Raw genomic sequence first — 18,758 nt, 5'->3', positions numbered from 1 at the left:
TAAGAAATAAATCCTGGTTAAATCCTTTGTCTGGACGTATAAGAAATAAATCTTGGTTAAATCCCTCTAAAGATAACTGCAGTCAAGATTTCATTTTAGATGTTAGATATGTCAAAAGTGCAGTCTGTTCTCTTAAGTTGCTTTTGGATTTGCTATTTAGATATATAACATATATTCTTGAAAAGAAAAATGCGACAGCTTCTGGATTTGTAGTGGCAAATATCTTCCTTCATATCATTGCTCACAATTCATGGGGGAACCAGCATTAATATTTTTTATTTATGTGATAAGGTAATAAGAAGGTATGAAAAGAGAAGATGCTTCAAATGAAGAAGAAACTGGCTAAGAGAGAGGAAGATATGCTATCTGAGTGCTTTTCCTGAAAGTAGTTACTGACTTTTAAAAGTAAAGGTGAGAAAAGGCTATTATGTAGTTTAGCCCAAATCTTATATTTCAGAGCGTCTTAAAATTCTACCCTGAAATCAGAGTATGAAGCCAAATATTTTGTATTTGACCAAAGCAAAATGTCTGAGAAAACATGTCTAAAAGAAATAGTTGAGACTGGCAGCAGTTTGTTCATGTAAATGAGCTGTTCTTAGCTGATACAATTAGATGAAGCACATATTATATAGACACATAACTTGTTTGTTTATCCCTACGAACAAATTTAAGAGCTTAAGATTAGAGAACAGCAGTGAACACTATTTACCTGCACTATTAAGACCTGCTTTATGTTATAGCCACTTTCGACAAAATGAAACAAAACGAAATGAAACAATAAAGGAATTCTATATCTTTCTGTTCAAGTCTTCCAGGATATTATACGAGGCATAATCCACAGGAGAGTACAGATGTTGGAGGCCAGTTTCTTGGGAATTTAATATGCATCAGATTTGTAAAAGCTCAAGATGTGCTACTACAGGAAAAGTACTCCCATTTAACAGCTAACCCAGATGTCAGTGGTTAGATATGTACCACAGTTGCATCTTTTAGAGACGTTTTCAGCTTGGGAGACAATAGTGCATACATTTAGAGATTCTTTGCTGGAATAAAGCCTTGTCTCAGTGGTCTCACTGAAGTTCATTCCTATTTTAAAAACTTCTGAAACTATGTTTTTTATGTAATTCCAAGATGCAGTCATCTAGGAAATTAATGCTCTGATGGTGTGATAAGCTGAAGCAGTTCTATTCGATTCACTTTAGATGAGACAATAGAGAGTTTTAAATTAAATCAATAAAAGTCATTCTATTTAGACAAGGATATTCTCCACAGAGCAGTGTCTCTTCAGCACAGAAATGTAGGGCTTTATTGTTCTCAGGACGTTTTTTCCTTTGTTCCAAGTTAAGCGATCAACTAATAGCCTTCTCTCCTCTCTCTTTTGCCAGGCTTAATATTGGTTAACTGAAGGTGAGTTCAAGCAGTTAAAGAGAACTTTGTTAGAAAAATAACATGTTGCTTTTCATCATTCCGGTGGACGGGATGGTGTTCTATCACTCTTAAACACAAACAGTTATGACTTGACTGAGCAATATGTTATACAAAGTAGAAGAACCTCTGAGGCGAGACACAAACATGTCATAAGTTATTGTTAAAAAAAAACAGCTATGGCAGATGTGACAATATGTTTTGGCCTGTTGTTTCACTTCTTTGCAGTTGCTCTTAGAACTTGAGAGTGAGGCACTCTCCCGAGCTGCTTTCATGCTGTGAGAAGGGTGGGAAGAGAAAGAAAGAGAGAAGCAAGCTGTGTAAGTGCACAGTTTTACTTTTGAGTTCATCAAGTAACAGTATTTCTGAATATCAGCACTTACACACAAGGATTACATTTCCATAGTGTATAAATGGAGAAATTTGGATGGGAGTCATGTGTTCTCCTCAGGGCAAGAATGTTTTCGCTCTTTTATTTTGACAGCCAAAACAGATTTGCTGCAAAAGAACAGTTTGTAGACTTCTGCATTTTAATCGAGCTAGAGCCAAAAATGAAATCTATAACATTTCCTTGTGTCTTCAGAAATATCATTTTTGGAGGGCTGGTGAAATCCTAGATTCCCACATAAACTTCAAATTCAACATTAGATTAGCCAGATTTCGCCTCTACTGTTCCTACAGCAGAGGAATAGGTGAGACTGCTCCTTGCAAAAGAGCAAGCAAGATAATACACCAACAATTGCTGACACTGCACTGAGATAATGTCTCCATTTGAACATATCTTTGAGTTATGAAGGACCTGGACATCCCCCCTGACAGTAGGTGCACATGCATTGCTCTCCTAAAACCTTAGCTTTAATGTTAATTTAATTGTATTGTGATATATTGCACCATATACTCCATAATAAGGTTCCAATTCTGATCTGAAAATCAGCTCCAGATAAGCATAGATGTGCAAAAATAATGTTTTGGGCCTGTGAAAACAAGATCATGATCATAGCCATACAGAGAGCTCAGAGATCACCTCCTCATATGAACTGATTTGGCTCCATATTCATTTTTAACATTAATCTTATAATGTCATTTGTCCAGGAGAGCTTACGTATATTTTATCTGGTGTGCTTAAATCAGCTAGTTCAGTGAGGAGACTCCTGGAAAATTCTGTACTTCTTGAATGCACTGCAGATCACTAAGATGCATACTGAAAAGTATATTGGGTATTTAAAATGCACTTTAAATAAATATATATATTTTTTTTTTTACAAGAGAATAAGTTTTCAGGAAATGCTCATAGAGGAGGGAGGAAATGTCAAGTACTGACTCTGAAAAATGGTCTGATATGAGGCAAAGATTACAAACCCTATTTTGCTATTTCAGAGGATTTTTTTCTCTTATAATCAGAGACACTGTCAAAAAATGAATAAGTAAATGGAATGCGTAGGAACAATCTCATTATATTTTTTTGACACAGAGGAGGGAATTGGGGCCTATGTTAATTATTCCTTGACCAATGCAAGTAACAAGAGAAACATTTAAAATGTCTACTTATCTTCACGTCTGGCACTTTTTGGTACATAGATCATTTTTAATGGCTGTGCAATAAACTGTATAATAAAATTTTTGGCAAGACCAAAGTTTTTCAATTTAAACACCCATGAAGTTTAATAATCTAGTGTGACATTCCTAGAAGACTCTTTAATTTGCATAACTGAACAGGAGAACAATATGCAAAAGGGAGTCAAGAAAACAGACATGTTTCTATGTGAAGTTAATGGGGAACAGCAGGCCAACTTCTGTGAATGGGCATTTTCATTTCGCAACTGCTCATTCACTGCTCATCTCATGTCTGGTTTAATTCATAGCAGTTATTCCCTCCGTGGATTTGTGCCATAAGGGCCTTGTGGCTCTCACCAGCATTAGGGAAATCATCCAAAACCAAATCACTAAGGCATAGGTGAAAGTCATATGGAATGTGTGCACTGAACAAAGAATAAGCCCAGCTTCAGATTACCAGCTACCAGCACACTCTCTTGGGGACAAGTAATAAGGTGAAAACATCACGACTGCTCCACACTTCAGCATCAGGATGAAGCTAACAGGACAAGTGTAGAAGTATATATCTCCTGCTCAGGATGCATGCAGGTAGAAGTACTCCCCTACCCAAAGCTCTGGAATCATCCTCAAAAACACGTAAGGAAGATAGATCACTGTAATGCAATCTAGACAAGAAAGGGATTGAAAAACAAACATCAAGGGCCTGCCAGAGAGAATGGTCCAGATCACCACTTCCGAGTACGAGAACATACCAGAAGAGGAGACAGGTTACTGCTGAGAAAGGCACATTGGTCTATAGTTAGTGCAACCTTACAGCAAGACACACTAGAGAAAAGGTAAGACTGATTCTTTTCAGCCCCACCAGGCACAAATCTTGGATTCACAGGTGTGGAAAGGTCACTTTATATGTATAGAGAGTCTCAAGGGATTTACTGCTTTCCTAAGAATTATAGCACTCTGTTGATGATATGTGGTGGTTCGTATGCTTTCCTGCCATATTCCTTCCGGACAAATTCTAAGAAAGAGTGCAGAACAACCTCAGTCTAAGTGGTGGTATGGGACTGGTAGAATAAGAAATGGAAAAGAGAGGTCTGGAGCACTTATTTTTAGGTTTCTGGAAGAAAAAGTCTTACATCTAAGCATAGACAAGAGCTCTGGCACCTGAGTTACAAGCAATAACTAGAAACTGCTTTGCTCTTATCATCTCAGAGGCGCCAGTGACTGAGTCCTCTTTGCAGCAGGGCTGATGCTGATAATACATGTAGCTATTTCGTACAGACAAAATCATTTAGGAACTACATTTGAGTTCTTCTCCTGATGACAGGAAGGATGATGCACAATTTTGTCCATACACATGCAGGTAGCACCACTGGTCACAGGTCTGCACAGTTTAAACCCTTAGGCTTAAAAGATACAGTTTTCCTCACTCCTTTATTGCTGAAAACACTGCCAACAATTGCAAGAGAACATAAGCTCCTTGAACTCAGGTCCTGGCAAATAATGGAGTCCTTTGGTTTGTCTTTAACTGGACAAACTGATGCAGAACACCTCCCATTATATGTTCAGTTAAGTTTTACTCTACACAATAGAAACAGTTATTCTGGATGGATGGACATGTTTTACAGACAAAAAAGTATATTGAGAGTAAATTAAGCACATCTAATTGGGAAGCAAATCTATCACAGTTTCATAAGAATTTGGTCTCAGTAAATAAGCAGTTCTTCCCACGCCAGATCCAGCAGTATCACAACAAAGGGCTTACTATGCTTTGTACAAGCCAAATGCCATCAGTCTGAATATGATCACTGTACCTGCTTTTATCTAGAATGGATAAACACAAACTCTTTACACGAATTCCCTTTCCAGTTCTTGCAGCTGTGGTTGGATCTTATACACTAATTGGTTCTTTTGTAACGATTTACTTTATGGTTATGCAATTCTTAAGATTTTTTAAATGCACAGAATAACTTGTCTTTTAGAGTATGGACAGGAGGAACAGGTGATGTGTTCCCTTGGAAAGCAATAGGTATTTGCTGGACGATTGCTCTTAAAGGCTTCATTGGACAGAACAGTCCAATATAAGGCTCAGAGCAAAGATGAATAATGATAAGACCCTCGCTCAACTATTTTTGGAGAAATGTCTATTAGGAATTAACTCCTAAATGGATTACAGTGCAGATAATTTTCTGTTATTTCTGATGGTGCCTCACAAATGAAATCTTGGATTCCTTAGGCTGAGTTCTGTGCAAAAATAAGACAGAAGGATGGTCTTCACCTTAACAACCTTTATAGTCTATATGTAAAAGAAAAAACAGGTGGTGGGTAAAGACAGGATGGCAAGGACGCACAAGCAGATACTGAGACAATGTATGTACATGCCTAATGCAAGTATATAGTTTAATGGTCCAAAAAAGAAGCATATTAAACAGAAACCCAGTTATATTACTTGTGAGAAAAACTCTTGTTAAGAGTAATCTTGTAAGATTATCTTGCTGCGTTTGAAAAGGTTGCATAATAGAACCAGCTTTTTGTAAAAGGGCTTTTAGGCATTTGTCACTAAAGCAGATCAATTTCTAAACCTCAGTAAGCAGACACTTTAAAAATTGTGTTTTTAAACTATTAGATTAATGTAATTATTCAGTAACACTCCATTCTTGCATAATTTTGTCAGAGACTTTACTACTCTTGCTTTGTTTTTTTATTGATAAAAGAACTACAGAAGAACAATGATCAAATTCAAACTAAAGAGCCAGAGGCAGAAGGTATGAAAATTCAGGTTCTCAAATCATCTTAATCCCGTTCCATTGTGGTACACTTTTTGAGTGAATCATGTGTGACTGAAGGTGGGTGTGCCAGAGCAAATTCTAGGTTACAGGCCAGTATTTTTAAAAAAGCATACAACCAAGTGTCTTGAAAACATGATGAAGAACCCTGCCTTACTTGTTTCTTATATGTCATCTTTCTTCAGTGAGGCAAGGAATTTGTGATATAAATGTTCCATGATCATGTAATTAAAGCCTTCACTGTAAAATAAGGAAGATGATTTAAGATTGCATGGGCAACCGACATACATACTGGCATTTTCTAGCTTGATTTTTCTCCCAGTATTGTATGAAGGATACTTAATAATTAAAACAACAAAAAAAACCCAAAGAAATAAAACCCTGAAGGCAGTACAATTGCAATGGGTCTCATTGTAAAGTCAGGATTTGCCTGGAGTTATATTAGTTATGAAAGTTATTGTCTTTTCTCAGAAGAGGTAATTCTTGGCAAATGTTGACTATACAAAGCACATATTGTAGACATAAGTTGTGGATTGTATATAAGCACTGACATGAGATTTTTTTTATGTCTCTTGCCTTTTGCAGCATCCTGAAATTACAAAGGCATATTTTATAGTCTCAATTCAGTTAGTCAAACATGGGTGTGTTTGCCATTTCAGATGCTCCAAGAAACACTGCATGACATCCAGATGCCACTCCAGAAGGTCACAGGTCTCCCATACATCCTGTGTCTTATCTGCCAGCCCCTTGTAGATGTCTTGGATAATCTACGGCACCAGACACTTACATTTATGGAAATGTATAACACTCTGTGGGTCTGGACTTATGCAGTGACTTGTTTTCATTTCAGTGAAGTATTCACTGAAATTTCCATGGTAAATCACTATTACTCCATTTGTGACTTGCTCCATATCATTTACAGAAAGACAAAAGTCACCAAACACTCTTAGGAAGTGTTCAAACCAGTGAAAGCAGCAGTGTCTGAGCAAAGAGAGTGGTTCACAGCATTTCAGCATTGCCGATTGACTGGGTGACAAACTGCTTTTCAACTGCAAGCTTCGTTTCCCCTTTCTCTTAACAAAGATGATAGAGAGCTCCTTTCTAAAATGCTCTGAGCTCAAGCTATTAAGATATATAGGATTTCTCTTACAGAACTTTAAGCCAAGATATAGGGAGCAAGGCTTCGGACTTATTTGGGAATGTGTGAAAACACTGCAAAACAAAAAGTTATCACATCACTTCTTTACAAGTACTGACAGATAGCCCTTCCAGGTAGCTGTGCTCAGTGGAGGAGAAAGGGGGCACCAGCACGCTGAGGTTTTGCCAAGTTCTGCTTTTCTGCTTTTTGAGAAAATAAACCTAAGGGATGGAAATGGAGTGAGCAAAAGATGCTTGCCAGAAGCCAGTGGTAAATGAAGTTCTGGCTACAGCCAAGTGAAAAGATCTTTTCTTGGTTTATAAAATAGTACATTTGACTCTAGGCTGCCATTCTGATTGTCCTTATGAGGGTGAGCTGAGCCAATAGCTTCTCGTTTTAAAATATCTTTTCCATAGCTAACAAAAAAAGCAGTTTCTCCAAGGCCACTGCTGCAGACGAGTATTAGTGGTGTTGCTTTGAAGATGGAAAACATGGAAAACTTCTGTCAGAGCCAGCCTGATGATGTGTTTGTGCTTTGCACTGCTATTCAGTTCAAGATCCCACTCCTTGGACTGGCCATATTTGGCAGTGCTGCTGAAATTGTCAGGAATTGGATTCAGGTCTCCAGAGATGATTAAATTGAAAAGTAGAGTAAAACAGGTCTTTCAAAGCTCCTTTCTGCTATAAGTAGGGTATTTCTGATAACAGGCCAGTCTATTTACAGCTAGCTTGGGGTTCTCCTCATGGTTCTGAAATCTTCCATTGAGGATGTATCCAGAAAGTCAGGCATATCAATTCCTTTGATTATTTTAAACAGCAGCGATCAGTAACAGGCAATGATGATAATTCATTTTGATCCTCGTTCTCCAGAAGTTGATTTTGAGGATCTTGTTTCTGAAAATTGTTTATGATGGTACAGTAGGGAAAATACATATGCTACACCCCAGTGACACCATAGAGACGGGGGAGTAAGATAGGTTGTACAATTTGTGTGTGACATTAATATTTTGCATAGCTCTCGATATTAGGTAGAAGTCATTTAGTTCACAAGGATGGTGAGTTAAACCATGATTGCAATTTCATGTGGCTGGATAAATTGACTCAACAGCTCATACTTCCTCTCCCTTTCCACTCCTTTCAGTGCTCCTCGCTCAGTGCTCCCAATGCTTATGTGCACCAGCTGCAGCACCTGTCAGATCCTGCCATGAGTGGATTTAGCTTACTATCACTGCCAAAAAATACCCTTACAAAAAGAAGCGGATGGTTTTTTGTCAGCTCAGTGATGTTGAATTTGCTCAGAGAAATGACCTGTGAGAGTTGTGAGAAAAGGTACAGGGGTGGAAGAAGGGCAAAGGCAGGGAGATGGAGGAATGGGCCAGGAGAAAACAAGACAAGCCCCTTTGATTTTAGCGAGCTACATAACTGATTTAGTTATTATAAAATCATAGTCTAAGTTGTACATTTTGAGGGTTAAGAGTGTGCACCCACGCAATTTCTGCTGATATGTGGTACCTTGATAAATCTCAGTATTGCAAGTTGAAGCCCCAAACCTTGAGCCCTTAAACAAGATTTGCAACACATAGGAAAAGAAAAATATGGCTCAAAGTATTGGAAGAGGCTTCTTCGGTCATCAAGGACATTCCTTTTACAGCTGAGCCTTATGAAAACAAAAAGTACTTGAGGATAGTTATGGTAATATTTGCTTCTTACCAAGCATATGATGTTTAGTCCAGATGTTAAAATATGGACACCTGAGTAAAAGCACATGAGAAATCACAGTGGTGCTCCCAGATCTTTCCATATTAAACTGGTCACTCTGGAAGAATCAGGTTCCTTAATCTCTCATTTGTAAGTGTGAGACACTAACACTTCTATTGTGCATGATCAACTCCAGACAAGACCTAGAGAATGAGAAATAAAATAAGATAAATTAGTGAAGGAGGCTCTCACTGTAGCACTCTTTTTTTCTCGTTATTAAGCTTTAGAGTAATTCCACATTCACATGTATTCATTAATAAACAGCCAACTTCTTGATTGCCTTCTTATTCATAACATTTCCTGCTCAACACAGTTCAAAGATTAGTATTATGATTATTATCTCTGGTCTATATTATAGAACAATCCTGGCAGTCTTTGTTGTAACAGAACAGTTCTTAAAAACATTGAGTGCTCTGGACCCACTGGAAAAAGCACACGAGCACAAATTAGCTACTGGACGACTAACACACATAAAATTGCTTAACACACTGCTTAACACACATAAAATTGCTTCCTAAATATCTGACACACAAGCAAATGTGAGTCACACTTAGTAGCAACATAGACGTCACCCTTGATGCAAATTCTTTGTCATTTGTTTTGTTTTTTCTTTTCCTGCTTCTAGATCTGTGCTGGTGAATGCAGAAGGCTTTCTCAACGTGTTGCATTTAGCATTTAACACTGAGCAATCATAAGACACTTAACCTCTGCGTTACATTGTCACTGCTGCTGCTGCTGCCTTACATTCTTTATTCTACAGTGATTTTGCTTCATCCTTTACATGCAGCTCCTTGGAATCAGTTGTTCAATCCGCAGAACTTTGTTCTATTTTCCTTGTCCCACACAATCGACTCAGGCTTCACTTTAATTTCACCAACTAGTTCACATTTAATTCTAACATCCATTACTAGCCCCAATCCAAAGATAGATGGGACTAATTCTTCCTCAGGCACTGATGGACATATAGGGTCCGAGTTGTTCCTATTTTTCAGAGGTGCTGAGCAGCCACCAAAGTGTCTTAAAAACACATTAAACAATTTCCAAAACTAATGATAGCCATATCACATGATTATTTCCCTAAATTAAGTGAATGTTCCTGTTACAGCACTAGATACAGGAGTTTAGACACTGAGCTGCCTAAGAGTTCCTCTTGTTCTTTTGTATTCCTCTTTGTTCTTTCAATTAAAAGAATATGGAATTGGAAGAAAAAAATTCCTTACCTGCCTAACGTGTATCAGCGTTACCTTAGCCTACTACTATTTTATATTTTTTTAATAGATAGTTCACTGATTAGGAAAAATGTGAGGTGTGTAACAGTGAAGGGAAGGAAAAGGAAGGGAAAGGGAAAGGAAAGGAAGAGGGTAGGAGGAAGGGAGCAAAGAGGAGAGGAGAGGAAAGGAAAGGGAAACATACTAAATTATCCTCACAAATATTTTCATAATCTTGTATTTCATCAAAACACTCAAAAATATTTATTTCTTACCATCTTAGTATTCTTTTTTTTTTTGGCATGAAACGTTCTGTGTAAAAGCTGATTAAAAACAGAATTAAGAGGACTCTTCTATCTAGGTAATTCTAGGCAGAATAGAAGAAGAAAACAAAAGCTCTGATTCACAGTTTCTTACTTTAAATCTATTTTACAAAAGACAATTCTTTTTTTCAGTTCTCATCACTAATCTAAACTTGAAGCATGACTATCTGTTCCTTTTACTGACAATATTTTATGCATAAGAATGTCATAAACACAGCGGACTTTATAAACAAGTACTACTAATTGCATCAGCATAAGCTGGGAAAATACCGCATGTCCTTAAAGAGACAATAAGTTCCCAGTATAGTGAATAAGAGAAAGATCTCAATCAAATCTCGGATCTCTCCTTCTTGAAGATGAAGGAAGTACAAATTAGCATCCAGATGTAAGGTTTGTGGTTTGTCCCTGTTCCCTTAATAGAACAAATATGATTCTTGGCTCAGATTTGCCTTAACTCTAGATCCTGATCCAACAAAGCATGATAGCATATGCTTAACTTCAAATTTGCAAATACTACCATAGATTCCACAGCTCAGGACCTGAATGTGAACTGCAGCTTTGTGGGTCAGGTGTATTCCCAAGCTGAAAAATCAAGGTCCAAAGTCCTTGTTTACTTTTCTTCCTAGATGTACAACATGAAATGTATAGTCTAACAGGTTCTTGCAGACAAGCTGAAAATCTGCCCCAAGATGCCTAGAAGCAATATATGAATATGTAAAAAATATATGTATGGATGAAAAGATTAGAGGAATTTACACAAAATAAGGTATTATGTAAGGGGCAATTCACTCCACCTATGTTGCTACTGTCATAGGACTACGCTTACTTTTTGTATTCAATTTTCTTTAAGAAAGTAAGAATTAAAGTGATCTGGCAAAACATATTTCCAAATAGATCCATATTGGCAAGAGTCAGAAGCAAAGTCTTCTGAGAGAGGAGAAAGTGCGGTGTGAGAATTTTGGTTCTCTTTCTGCTTTGGAGGCCTCCTTGCATTCTTGTTTCCCACTCAGAACAATTTTTTAAAGTTGCTGAGGCAGCTTCTGACAGTCCCTCTGCCTTTTTACAGGAATGTGCTTCATTTCCAGCCCATTGCCGACTTCAACAATCTCATCACATTTGACTTGTTCTCCTAAAAATTAATAATTTATCTGTTTGAAAATTACCTGCCTGAAAGCAAGAGACAGCCCTTATACCCGGTTTCAGATATCTGCAGAAAAACGTTGGATCCAGCCCCCAGTCACCTTGAAGTCAGTAGCACAGTTCTTCCAAAGCAAGTGCTTTGTACCTATCCTACCTGCACTGGTATGCAGCTGGGTCCTTTTCAAGGAAATCTTATTCTGTAAGCTAGGAAGTTTGAAAATCCAAAGTGTGCGAATCAGAACAAGCAAAAATTTTAAAGAGCTTAAATGTGATTAATTTAACTCCTCTCATGGCCCATTAATTTTATGTTCAAGTCTCTGCGATTCAGCTGAGACCGGACAGATAGTCTTTGAAAGAAGAGGATGCTTTTGGGAGATTTCCACAGCAATTCTGCAGATACAATAAAAATGGATCAGCATCTAAATCTTCAAGTGTGTACCTAAATCAACCTGTTAGGAGGCAGGTCCACCGCTTTTGAAATGTAAGTTTCCCTTTTACTTTTTCATCTGTTTATGAGGTGCTGACAACTGAATGTCTGTTTTAAACTAACAACTTGAACACCAATCTCAAGCCAGACTATATAATGGTCTTTCTTATTTTTTTCCTATTTTCTAAATTTTGTCTTGCACTTTTATAACAGCCAGTTGTGCTGTGAGCAGCAAAGTTAATGAAGTCCAGTCTCCTACACACTGTCTTTTGTCCCATGTATACTCGGGTCATTGGTCAAAGACAGCATTTGAGGCTATTCATCATAAGTGGTCTGATTGCTGGCAAACGTGTATGGTCTGGCCATGAAGCTGTGGCTAAATGGAATGAATTCTGCCTGCCGTCCCTCAGTGGCGACACTAATTTGGGCCTTTCTCCCTAACCCTGCATTCAGTTTGTAGGAATTTTGAGATTTGTATGCCTCCTTTAAATTCACTGAAATTGGTCAAGAGCTTCAAATCCGTTTGGAAAGAGGGTTTGCAGCCAGATATCAGAAAGACAGTATGGCTACATAAGCATCATCTTAAGAAAGCAACTCTCCCTAAAGAGGATTACTGTAGTTTCAGTAGATTGCAGTTATAAACCTCCTAGATAGTCATTGGGAAGGGATAGACCACTTTCCATGGCAGTCACTAGAAATGTTTCTTTCCAAGGCATGAGAAGGAAGTCATTAGGAGGAAAAAAATCTTTTTCTTTCCTCAAACTCTTGTCCTGAGAGGAATATACTAAAGCCTGTACCAAACTTGCTATTCTGCAAAATCAGCCTGAATCTGGGGGTAGAGATATATTTATGCAATTGAAATGAGCTATCGGAGAAAGGCTGATATCAGCACATGGCAAACACTTGGTAACTCGTTCTTTTCAGAAAATCTGCATTCATCTACCTTAGGTCAGTATTTCAGACTGAACTCTGTTAGCTCTACGAATGTTCTTTAAACACTAATACTTTGGAATGTATGCTGTGGCAGCTAAAAGGCTTCTCCATCAAGTCCAGTTCAGGGAACTACATCTCTGAAGTCATCTGATGGAAAGGGATTGTCTTACTTAAGGCTCAAGGCTTTCTGAGGAAGAACAAATCTTTTTTGTGAGCTTTCTAACTGAAGCCACCTTTCAGCACTAGAAGATTTTTTTATGAATGAAGCTTGAAACTGAAACAGACATTTGCATATTTGCTCTGTACATTGCACCTTTATTCTTCATTGTCTTCAGTAACTCCTTTTGCTTCACTGCTGTGAAGTCTTTCTTCTAAGCTTCCTAACTAAACTAACTTCAAGCTACTGAAGAGTACAGTGGCACTATCTATTGCTGTGCTTCTAGAGCAAGTTTGGTATTGAGTCATGTGCTCTCTCAGCAGAAAGAGGACGATATTCCGACACTTGAACCCGTTCAAGTATCTACCCGTTGTACTGCTGACAACTGCTTAAATATTATTAACATTTCCATGCTGTAGATTCTGCTTCTGGATGGTTTACAGATACTGAATATCATAAATTAATGTTAGGAAGATGCCCAGAAAAATCTGTAGGATGCAGCTAGATAGTCATAGATACATTTTTATCCATTTTTCCAAAGAGACCTAAATCAGAAGAACAAGTTTGTTTAGGTAAAGAGGCCAAACCCGGCTGCCCCATGAGGCAGGGCTGCCACAGCTCCATTTTCCTGTGTCCAACCACTAGCTAGGCTGAGCATGTTTTCTCAGTAGGCACTCACATCAACACACATATACAGCACTAGATATACATATACATGGCCAGCCCCACAGATCAACTTAGATAGATGCTCTCAGCATGCACTCAAAGACAGACATCACCAACATCCTCATCCTGTTCACTTCTCTGGCCGGTCAGGACGAAGGTCCGCTAGTGGGACACATATATACACATATATGTACAGTGTGGATCCCTCCAGCAGCTGGCTTAGACACTCTGTCCACCCAGTAGTCCAGATGAACACGATATGGAAGATTTCTGACTAAAATCCTTTTCTAACACTTAACATTTGTGCAAGAAGAATAGATGTTAGTAGAGAAATCACAACTCAGGGTAACACACATGTGAACAGAAGTCAGAGAAAAGTTGATCTAAATAATGGAGCAGTTTATAAGATGGGAGCAGTGGGAAAAGAGAAATAAAATGGCAACTTTTCATGAACCATAACTGAACACTCAGAGGACAAAATAGAAGGAATATTGTTTGCAGATGTGATTGTGGCAATAAAAGAAGGACATAATAAACTGACAAACAAACCAACTATCCTTATTTAAAATTGCTACAGAAATCCTCAATAATCATCCAAAAACTCTGCAGTGTACAATTGTCATATTGGTATGGTAATTACAGAGACCTTGCAGTAAAATCTTTCTGAGTAGCTATGCTTTGAGAATATTACTGTAGAAAGATTCAGAATGTTTAAATAGGGAATGAACCAAAAAAAGAGTTGTATGGAGAGACTGGGAAGGCAAATCAGTATAATAAAAAACAAATGCAAAAAATGTTGGAAAATAATCATGGATTGTTAAATATGTCCACATTTTCTCTGGAGGAAAAGATGATTGTGTGACGTTCAAATAAAATTTGTAATGCTGAAGAAAATTAAACCAGTACAAAGGGTCAATAAGCAAAGCAAAGGTACATTTGTAGCATGTATTATGATACTACTGTTAACCTAATTTAAGCTAGCACAGGTAACAACAGTTGCTAAGATGCGACAGCATGGGCTCTAGCATATATTAGCAACCAGAGTATGAGCTCTCTAGGAGATCTAGGTTGGTGGCATTTTACAGGCTAGCTAGCTAGGCTTTTACATGCTAGACTAATGTCATGTTGTCTTTGCCGCTATTCTTACTTGTGGGAACTAGATAAGGCTAGCCATGGCATCTTCTACAGCCACCCTTCATTTTGATGCTCAGACATACTTTCAGACCAGAGTTCATCTCACCCATGGTTAGCTGTCTGAAAGCCAGGCATGTAAACAAGTACAGTAGTTTCGGCTCCCTCTTTAGTCAATGCACAGGATGCGTCTTCCAGGGAGTGATTCATTTAATCCCAGAACAATTGTGCTGCTAGGAAAATGATCCAGTTGCCTAAATATAGGAGCTAAATACCATATGAGATGCCGTACAGTATCCAAAACATGGATAGCAGACATGACACAGGACTTATGAGAAACCCAGGCCTTCTGGGGCAGACAGTAGCTGGAGGCCAGGTTCCCTATGGTGTTTAAAACAGCATTAGATGCCTATATTTAGGCAACTGAATCAGGCCTGGAGTATCATTTTTCTTCAGCCAAGGACTAGCTAGCAAGAACTTCTGTGCCAACAGCACAGCCTCATCTTAGATACAAAGGAGCTGTTTGTTTTCCGGGAGAGGAGTGTTTTCTTTGTAATAGTTTTTTGTTTATTTCCTGAAAGAAAAAGGAAAAGGGCCAGGCAAAAGCCTGTTCTGAACTACACCTTGTCTAGCTGTCTTCAGGGTGAGGAAGAGGCTCCACAAATAAAACTGTTGTAGGGAGAAAAATATTGCTGAAGAACAGATTAAGCCAGGTGGCAGACGGGGAAAGGGGAGGGTGACAGCTAAGAAATACCTCCTAAAAGGAACCAGACCAATCATACCTCAGTGATACAACCTAGCTGCTGCAGTTGCAGTTGTGGCAGGTCACCGTAAAGACTGTGACACAGCTGGAACACCTGGAATCTAGAAGTTCAGACAGCAGGGACCTACAAAAGAGCCTGGGAAGGAGAGTAACCATGAGGTAGCAAAACAAGTAGTAAACTGAAGTGGGAGATTGACACCCCAAACGGGACCAAGAAATCAAACAGCAAAACTATTCTGAATTAAATCTATCAGAAGAGTTTAAGAAGGAATAAAGATTCTTTGAGGAAAATTCACCTTGACCAGACCTGATTTTGACAAACTGCTGAATTCTACAGTATTGTATCTAAGGTAGGATAGGGACAGTGCCAATACACATGGCTGTAATGTACCACTGTGGTGTCATGGCAGTAGTGTCTTGACTCCTTGTCCCTGAAGGAGTCAAGAAAGATTTCACTGTGTTTCTGAGCAGAATATTAACGCTGAGCAAGAGCAGCATTCATAGAGTACGAAGGCTATGCCAATGCATGTAAAGAACCTCTCTTTTCCCTGGCACTTTCAGATTAGCAAGTGAGTATTTCCACTTCACCTTCATTCTTATGATGCATGACTTCATAAAATGTTGCAATAATCTTGAAAGTTTTGTGACCATATAGAAGGTCATACGACTCATAGCAACGATTAGGGCTTCGTTAACTACATTTGTAGTAAATTCAGTGTGAAAACAAGAACATGTGTGAGAGAAGAAAGGTACACTAGAACAAAAGGGCAGAGAAGATCTCAGATTTTTTAGGGGAATGAGAATGTGTTGCTTAACTTCCTCAAGGGGCAACCAGGGAAGAACTGTTGCCGGTACAAATAATCTAGAATTTTGGAAACTCAATAACGAGTGAGAGTAAGAACAAAAGTCTTTCTTTACTAGAACCTTTCGCTTTCATCATCAACTTAGCATAGCTTTTAAAAAGAATACTGCCAATTTGGAGATGCTTTAGTCTCCCCAAATGTGAAGAACACAGAAAATAGCAGTGTTAACTTCACAACTGCAGCTGCTCAGGGAAGCTGGAAGCACGAAATGGAGAAACCATCAAAAGAGAGTCTTCTCTGATGGTAAAAGTCCGCGCTCCTCTAGCAGGGGTAAATGACAGCCCACAGCTTCAAGGGAGACTTGATATTTCTTCAATTGTCTTCAGCAGAAAGCAAACAAGCCCTACATTGCAATGGACACTCCCTGGGAGATGGAAAATCAATAGAGCATTCCTGTGAGCTACTGAATAATATGTTTGAATTCACTGGTGCAACTAAGAGCAGAATCTAGTAATGCATTTCACTGCTGAGTGGTGTTACCATGACCTGTTCAGCAATTAGCTCAATTTCAGTGGTAATACTGCTTAATGCAGTATTGCAAATTGTTACGAGGGCCTCAGTAGTGAACTGAAGACAAGAACCTAAGACAAGAAAACAAAATGAGTGTGCAATACAAGAAAAAGTTGGCCAGAGCTCAGAGGAAGATCTACACTTTCTCTTTACAGTGACCTCGCTGAAGAAGACTAAAAAGCCACTTTTTATTCAAATATCTAACAGGATAATTAACTTTGTAAATAGAAAAAACTTAAAGTGGCTAAGACAGACAGAACGGAAACAGGAATTGCTTATATCTAGCTCTTCCCCTACTTACTCTGAAAGCAAATCCCTGCTTCCGAGCTTCACTTTAATTCACTTAGTGACTTTCTGAGTCTCAGCAAACTCTTCCCAGTTCCTTCTGGTCTGGTCTGGCAGAGGAACAGACCAGGGAACAGTCAGTAAGCCAGAAAAAAACCTCTGGGCACCAGAGGGGCCTGGTCAGAGTCTGCAGTGACTAACAAAGCCCCCAAAGGAATGAAAACTGTCCCCAGCTGCCAACACAGGCTGCCTGCCCGGCTGTGGGGCAATGGCCCCACTCCCTACAGCGGCTCTGCCCTTCCACCCTCCCTCACATCCCCCCCTTCCTGCCACCCACAGCTGCCGGTGGGGTTCTCCCTCTGCCCCAGCCCCCCAGCATCCTGGTCCCAGCAGCACCGCACACTGGATTGACCCTCCTTTCTTCTAGGGCCACCTCAGCTTCCCTTTCTCAAGAAATAACACACACTGGGGAAGCTGAGAGAGCACCAGGAAAAACATCTTAAGCACTTGACCTGCTCCCTCAGCCTCAGCTTTTCGCCAATGTCAGGGTCAGGAATTGCACCACGTCAAGCGGATTCAATGCAAACAGTCTTGTGTATATCCCAGATAAACCCTACACATTTAGTGAGTATCCTGGACAACGCATAGGAGGCATGATGCATGCATGGTTTTTCCTAGTCAGCACACAGCACCATCAGTGCTATATGAATACAACTAGTGATTTGGGTGACCTGGCTATGCTAAGTTTTCCCTAGGAATGTTGCAAAAATTAATCAGTATTAAATTGGGATAGCAATAGCAAGCTGCAGGCTGCAAGAACTATCACAAAAGGGAGGCTCATTTTCTGGATTATTTGGTCTATTATTTATCAGCATTGCCATTAGTGAGTGTCTCAGTTCAGTAGTTGACTCTGACAAAGCTGGAATAATAAATCCAGAATTAACAAATAGGCTCACCCCAATTAATATATGTCTGCTCTTGCTTATACGTCTTCTCTATCATGACCTGCTAAAAGACCTGCTACGTCTCAGATCTCTTCAGAGATACTAGTGCAATAGTTCTGCAAAAACAGACATTAGTAAAATACACCTTGATATACTGAAATGTGAGACTTTCTGTACAATATCTATTTTTCGGCCTTATTATTTCAAACAATCCAAAAAAGACAGGAGGGGCATTCAGTGATGCAGTGGGCTAGAACATTACTTTAAAAATAATTAAATTAAATTAAAACTACACAGCAATACTGTTGCATTTTCTAAGGAGAGAAAGAGAGACACAAGGAAAAAATAAAATCAAATTCTGGTTTATGAGAATTACAGGCAGCTTGTCGCCCCTGAGAATGACATTTAAATTAGTCTGATTATAGCGTTTATTATTTTATTTCTCTCCCATTTTGGTATTGCCTTATAGTCCCAGTGCCTTAGGTAACATGTGGACATATGGTGAGGTTATGCCCATACCCCAAGGACTTAGACCCATGAAGAAATTTATGTCCCTCCTTCTCCTACAAGTTAGTATCTAAGAAGAAGGTAGTTATGATTGCCTAGGCTGTCTAATCTAAGTAGGTAAATCAGATAAAAAGCAAAGAATATAGTGCCCTTGATGGTCTCTCCCCTCACTCCCACTACCTAGGTTGTGGGGAATTGCAACTAAAAGTTGCTCTGGCATTGGGGTAGGGAGATGCTGTTGTA

At 38.9% G+C, this 18,758-nt stretch overlaps 1 long non-coding RNA gene across 1 annotated transcript in view; it reads right to left on the bottom strand.

Annotated features, from left to right (window-relative positions):
* Positions 1–657: 657 nt before the first annotated feature.
* The window catches only part of LOC138066571 (uncharacterized), a 63,213-nt gene continuing 45,112 nt past the window's right edge, over positions 658–18,758 (bottom strand). The window contains exons 3-4 of the long non-coding RNA XR_011139883.1: positions 8,611–8,801; positions 658–1,701 (exon numbers count right to left, since the gene is read on the bottom strand). This is a non-coding gene — a long non-coding RNA (uncharacterized lncRNA). The remainder of the gene's footprint in view (positions 1,702–8,610; positions 8,802–18,758) is intronic.

This window comes from Struthio camelus, chromosome 3, assembly GCF_040807025.1.
Source record: "Struthio camelus isolate bStrCam1 chromosome 3, bStrCam1.hap1, whole genome shotgun sequence".
NCBI lineage: Eukaryota > Metazoa > Chordata > Aves > Struthioniformes > Struthionidae > Struthio > Struthio camelus.
Note: the sequence above shows the minus strand (reverse complement) of the source record. Positions and strands in the feature narration are given on the sequence as shown.